Below are 7,067 nucleotides of genomic sequence, written 5' to 3'. Positions count from 1 at the left end.
GCTAAAAATTCAAGTAAACACCATCAAACTTGGACAAAAGACATCAAGCGCGCCCAACAGATGAGGCAAGTGCGTAAACGGCCGCCAGAAAATCAACGAATTTAACCAACCCATTCTGAATGTACTTTTCCCTTCTGGATTAATCAATTTAATTGAGTATTTGTACAAATTCCGATGCCTTCGACAACAAGCGGTGGTCCTTTGAAGATATTGGCGCTACTTAGCCAACACGAGCTCAACTTTTTAAAAATAGTTGTTACACAGATGATGTTTTGTCAGTTTATTTGTCCGAATGCTCGCCTAGAAGCATCAGCATTTAATTTGCCACGCGCTACACCAATATGACGATCACAAGTGTTTTTTTCGCGTAGCCCAACTTCTTAAACGTCTTAAAGCGAAAAATCCATTTTTTCTTCGGACCAAAGTGAAGCCAAACGGTCATTTTTTGCGGCTTTCTCTTCGAGTGCCGATGTGAGAAGGCATAATTAGCACCACGTCAACCGCAATTTCTTTTTGCACCTTAACAAAGGTGTGCTATTGTTCCATCTGGTCAAATTAAATCCAAAATCTGCTTGTAGTTGCTGTCGGTTCGGAGATTTCAAACATCTAGAGATTGAAGTTATGTAACAAAAATTCCCGCATTGTTTCCCACTTTTTATGCCTCAAATTTTTAGTTTACATCCTCATCCGTTCCAGCGGGGTTTAAACAAGCAGTTGCTGAAAATTAGGCGGTTTTTATCATTTTCCTTACACGGAAAAGCTGCATAAACGCATTGAGAACTGTAAGAAGTTCTTGCTTGGAAGCGCTCTTCTTGTCAACTAGTTTGCTTCAGTTCCTTCTAGTAATATCCATGGCTCAAGAGCGCGAGGGACAAAAAATTTCGGATTGGCCATGACAAATCGATAATTTCTTTCGGTTTATTGTGTGCAACAAAGGGTTTGATGTTATTATTTGTCAGCCGACTAGAATTGTGGCTCATTTTGCCGGACCGCATTTGAAAAACCATTTTTTCCCATTTCAGCACGAATAAATTCAATTACTGGCAAGTTTGCTTGATTGACTTGGAAAAAACCGACTGTATTATAAACGTACCGGTTACATTGCATTTATTTTTAATAAATCACAAGGCGTCTGCTCGTACCTTCTAGAGGTGTGATAAACGGTTATTTTTCTGTAACGTGTTACAACGTTTCAGTTTCAACTTAATAGGTTCCACAAGGAACATGTTACCTTTTAAATTTTTCATTAAAAGAATTTAGTAGAAATAGTGATGACATGTAATGATTTCCTTTATTAAAAACATAATTCTTAACATTGGCCAACTTAAAATACCGGTGAAATCGGCTTAACTACGGTTTCAGGTTACTCGTTTGGAACACTGTTATTTTAGCGGTGACGTTAAATACCGACCATCCCTAGTAGTTGAACGCTTTGAAAATTTCCATCCTTATCGGCAATTTATAGCAATTTGTTGAGATCAAGCCTGCAAATTCGCTATCCTTGTGGGCGCGTATGTTCAAACTAGACGGACCGGCACCTTGCGGTGCATTTTCTATAGTTGCTACCCGGCAAATTAGCCTTGAAAAGCCATCGGAAACCTTACTTGGGGTATGAAATGATGCGATTTTTTGCTTTTTCTAGAAATTTGAGATTATCAGTGCGTAATCGAGGCATGACGATTTTGAGAAGGCCGACCCCGGCCAGCAACAGCTCACTCTTGGACGACGTCACTAGAAGTCGACTCTCGGACGACGTCACGAGAAGATTACTAATCACCCTTTGAATTGCAATCGTGCATTATGTATTTGTGACTGATTATTGCGAGATATTGTAAAACGTTTACTTACGGCTGAATCAGCCGTAATTAGGGAGTATGAGGATTGAAACACTTTTTCCGGCTGAGGAAGTGTTGGATGTTGAGTACAAATAATCAGAATAATCAGTACAAACAGATGATTGGCTGCAGTACCTACAAAGTCCACCATTTTTTTCCTAAATACAGAAAATCGACTAGAAGAGATTTTAGGAAATATTGGAACTATACGGATTTACATATAGGATTTACAGAAATGTTTTGGTTTTTGTATCTTTTTCGCATTTAAGACATTTTTCACGCAATAAATTGTAAAACCCATGGCGCGAAGTGTCCCAACTAGGAAAAAAGTACAAAAAAAAAACAAAAAATGCACCAATGCATCAAATTGTCTGGTATTGAATCAATCAATTTTCCACCATGCTTTGGTTGCACGAAACAAAATTCTGTAAAAACGCTTAATTCCTCATTTAGGGCTTTAAGCCCACGTCCCATGCATCCGTTTATACGATGGTAGTAAGATGATACGAAAGTGTTTCTATTGGTTGGAGATCTGTCAATTCGTCCGCCGCCGGACAAATTGACAGATCTCCAACCAATAGAAACACTTTCGTATCATCTTACTACCATCGTATAAACGGATGCATGAGACACGGGCTTAAGCCTGTAATTTAACAGGACTTAGACCGTTTCCCGTTGATTAAGTATATAACCGCAACGCTTGCATCATCATTGAAATAATAAATAATCACTCGTTGAATTAGAACAGGTTATGATTGGTGAAACAAGGGGGCGATTATGCGATTTGATGAAAAACTGCGGGCGATCGCCCGGTGAAAAACCGCAATTCACAGATTGACGTTTAGGGATCGTTTTTTACATTACACCACCCTACTTCAAGCAAAAAACGCGAAAGAACCGGAAGAATTCAAATTTAAAGCATCAACAACCCTGCGGAAAACCATGCAAACGGTAAATGGAAATATAAAATTAAACAATTTTTTTTGGAAGAATATCAGCTTTGAACGGTGGTTGCTAGGAAGTTCTCAATGTTACTATTTATTGGAAAAATGTAACGGTTGCATTTTTCCATATCGGTTCGCCGAGTTTTTCTTCCAATATCAGTCATTGTTTATTGAACGACCATAGTTAATGCAATAATCGTTCCGATACGGAAAATTAGCTGCATTTATTTATAGCTCTAATGACTTGGAAAAAATGAAAAGTGGAAATAGTTGTTAATTTACTGCTACTTGGTGAGTTATTCAATCGACCGCTAATTATCAATGCATTTTTATTCATCRTTGATATTCAGTTACTTTGWCTGCATTGAATAAATGGAACTAAACTAATAAAACATCGAATAAACAGCGTGAACGAAGTCCTGAAAATTTTAAATACAAGGATGAAAGAAAAAAAATGCTCGGACACGTCAAATTCAGTGYTTAAATGTGCACATTTTGCCATAAAAGTAACAATATAATATATCATCTTCATATGCTTCATACACTGTATAAATGCAAAGCTGAATATAAAAAATTGTTTTTCAAAAACCTTACACTTTCCAGATTAAAAATAAAACCTGTTAATGACTCTACAATATATTCATCATTTTAGAAGCGAATAGACATCAAGACCCCACTGTTCTAATCTGGAATTATCATTTGATAGATTTATTAAAGTGTTTGTTTCAGTTTACACATTAATTAAGCATCAGGTGAGAAAAGATAAAATGTCCAAAATACCCGAGGAATTCTTCCTTATTATTGGCCCAAACACTTTATAAATGCATATTTGTGGCCCTCTCACCTCAAAAGGAGTCGATTGAGCTCAAAAAACACGCATGTAAAATTTTGATTTTTTGCCGAAATTTTTCTAAGGGTGGAGGTCGATTTTTTGAAAAAATTAAAATCTCAAAATGTCTTAAATTTTACATCATTTTCAGCTCACTGACGCGAGGAACCCATCGAAATCATTGGAAAACTTGCTAGAAGTTTCAGATCCGAAATAATAGACATTTTAGGCACATTTCAACGTTTTTTTGGGTATTCATGATCTTTAACCGACGATTTCTCCCTTATTATTGGCCCAAACACTTTATAAATGCATATTTATGATCTTCTGACGTCGGAAGGAATCGATTGCACTCAAAAAACACGCATGTGAAATTTTGATTTTTGGTCAAAATTGTTCCAAGGGTAGGGGTCGTTTTTTTGGAAAAAAGGAAAATTTTGTCATCAGCAAATTTTTTTCGAAAATCAGCCCTGAGCAATCTGGCAACGCATGGAAATATTGAAATACAAATAAATTTTACTTAACATTAAATCATTTTTTCAGTTCTTTTCGGGTTTGGAACTAATTTTCTTACACAAATAATTAAAACGTCGATAAGTGTAGATACCTACTGACTGGTTATTTAATAATCCCGATCCCAAAAACGACACCGTTAATGTATCGGATCAGAACTCAAAATTATATTCAATTTCTCCCGAAAATGTTTTGTCAGCGATTATAAAACGATTCATTTCGCAATCTCACAAAGAGTTGAAAAACAATGTAATAATGAGTCGCTTCGGTTACAAATACTAAGCGTTAAGTCGGTACACAGTTTTCTTAATTTAGAAACTGACGTTTGCTTAGCAAGTTTATCTAGATTAACTCTGAGGCGCAAACTGAACCATTCAGTCTTTAAGGACACGTAATATGTAAGTCCAAAAAATCATTCAASAATTTGTTTTTATCAAAGCATTACTTTATATGGCTAAGTGAGTGAGCCGATTAYAGATTAATGTTSATCSGAAAAGTTCCAAATTGGCTGATAAACAAAAATTCCTCGATTATATTAATAAAAATCACTAAAATATTATCAGAATACAAATATGAGTTTTACCGCTTTGGCAATTAGCTATAAAAGTATATCAACAGCATAGCGAGTGAATTTACTTTGCGGCCGTATAAATTTCCAATGCAACAATGAAAACAAGAACAGCAATCGGGAAAAGCAAAATACACAAACCAGCATCGATAATAAAAGTTGCAGTTTAAGTGCAGGTCAGTTCGGAAGTCGGATTTTCAAAATTAGATTGCTGGTTTATAGACCGAGCTGTAAATTGCTGGTAATTGTTTACTTTTTAAACACTATAAAATCCCACAATCTCTATGCAGTTCTGAATATTTTTAGACCTGGAATGGATTTCGCATCGAGAATGGGTTTTGTTATGATAAAACACAGACGCTACTAAAATATTAATTTTATTGTAGAGGTCAGAAATAGGTTGAGTTTATATGGATGTGATTTATTCATGCTTGCTTAGTGTAAGTTAATTTGTTTGGTACGAAGTGACCGACCACGCAAGTAAAAAAATCTCACTTTGCTACGGCAAATAAAGGATCATTTTTGGACTGTTGGTAAACCTCAGGAGGAAAATGATCGCAAAATACAAAATTGATGTTAGTTTTTCCAGCAGAAAATTAACACAAAGAACCTTAGGTTTTTACTGCCCAACTAAAGGTCCAGTGTGCTTCCAGCAATGAAACAGTGACAAAATGTTCAAAATAAACAATACTAAAGAACAGAAAAACCTGATTTTAAGCGACGCTAAAACGAGCTACAGTAAAAGCCCAAACGCTCAGAATCTTCCATGATCTTCTCGGGGAAATAGCCATATAAGCTCGCGAGTCGAGCTCGGAAAACTATAAAAGTTCCTTATCTACTGCATTGTGCAATTGCGAACAAACGGAATTTTACCCCTGTTCAATGGAAGTTTCTCCAAGCTTTTAATCGTTAATTTGACAAAATATCATCCTAGTTAGTAAAAACTGCGTTGTTAGTCAGTGTGATTTTGCGCAGGAAAAAAAGTGATCGAAACCTTCGAGCACTTTTGCCAATAAGCAATCGTAAATATGAAAATGACCTGTTTTATGCAGAAATGCTATTGTTCTGTTTATGAACAATGCAAATGTGGTTTTTATGGTGTTATACAGTATCATTACTCATAATAGACACGTAGTCTATTCTAGATTCACCTTGATAAATGCTCAAATTGAAGTGCCTACATATTTGTTTTATCAGTTTGACTATTTGCTTTGGATTCACTATCGAGGTGTCGATTGCGACGCAATATTCGCCGTTCATTGTGCAATTTTGAGCACTGACCTACACAAGGTGAAAACGCTGATGTGGAAATTGTTGGCGAAAACGTTATCAATATTACAGGTGCAAAGAAGAAAAAACCAGATGACCCACATCTGCACGAACACTGCAACATGGAGCATTAACTAGGCTGAACTTTATCTCATACATCGTCGCCACATAAATTAAATAACTTGGCAGTGGTATAACTAAGGCCGTTTTTCACATGGACAGTTTGTTTAGCAACTTTAATTGCAACTGGCATTACGGATTTAGCTGCGAATAACACACTCGGGTGGGTTCCCGTCCAAATTTGTGGCGTGATTTCTCATTCCTGCCCAGGAACCAGTTCTGTTAACCGAATAGAACCTGTCAGCCACACCCACATAGATTAAATAGAAAAAGGTCTTGCAGGTACCTGCCTTGAAGAGCCCACCTGTGTCTACCAATCAATAAACCCCAAACATTTAGAGATAGAGGATTTTTTATTCCAAAGAACCTGATGCAGTGAGGTGCCAACGAAAACACTTAAGGCCCGAGGATATTAGTGGGCGATCTTAAGTAGCTTTTTATACAATTTGGGTTATGATTTTGTGTCTGATAGCGTGTTAGATGTTTTTTTGCAAATAAATAATGATAACAGTGTGACTTTGATTTGATAGGATCAATTGTCCGCTTGAGCCGCAAAGGTTGCGTATTTGTATGATTAGTACTTTGAAGCGTGACTGATTGAAGTGCAAACTCTCAACTTCGTTGGATGTTTTGCAGAAAGCGGATAAAGCAAATCACTTTATTCGAATTAAGAAATGAAATGGATGCGACAGGTCTAAACAAGGAACGTCTTCGTCCTGTAATCTATAGAAGCCCACCGAGTGCCCGCCCCTATTCCTTTGTTGCCGCTCGGCTCGCTGCCAAACAAAGAAAAAGTCCCGTTTTCGACAAGTTTTTACTTGCTTCCACTGACACCAATTTGCGAGCCACCGATTTATTGTTTAATGCTGTCGATTGATGAAATCTAGTTGAAATAATGGACCGATCTTTTGATACTCATCCAAGCCGCAATTTGCTCAGCCAAACATATCCATTGCCCTCGCATTTACGCAATTTTCCGCAAATTAACA

At 36.8% G+C, this 7,067-nt stretch overlaps 1 long non-coding RNA gene across 1 annotated transcript; it reads left to right on the top strand.

The window, feature by feature from the left end:
• The first annotated feature begins 5,222 nt into the window (after positions 1-5,222).
• On the top strand, positions 5,223-6,591 carry LOC125503533. The gene is made up of 2 exons (XR_007280953.1): positions 5,223-5,979; positions 6,031-6,591. It is a non-coding gene; the product is annotated as an uncharacterized LOC125503533 (long non-coding RNA).
• The last annotated feature ends 476 nt before the right edge of the window (positions 6,592-7,067 follow it).

This window comes from Dendroctonus ponderosae, unplaced genomic scaffold, assembly GCF_020466585.1.
Source record: "Dendroctonus ponderosae isolate FM_Combo_2020 unplaced genomic scaffold, Dpon_F_20191213v2 Dpon_F_20191213_2, whole genome shotgun sequence".
Classification (NCBI taxonomy): Eukaryota; Metazoa; Arthropoda; class Insecta; order Coleoptera; family Curculionidae; genus Dendroctonus; species Dendroctonus ponderosae.
This window is presented reverse-complemented; position numbering and strand designations above follow the sequence as displayed.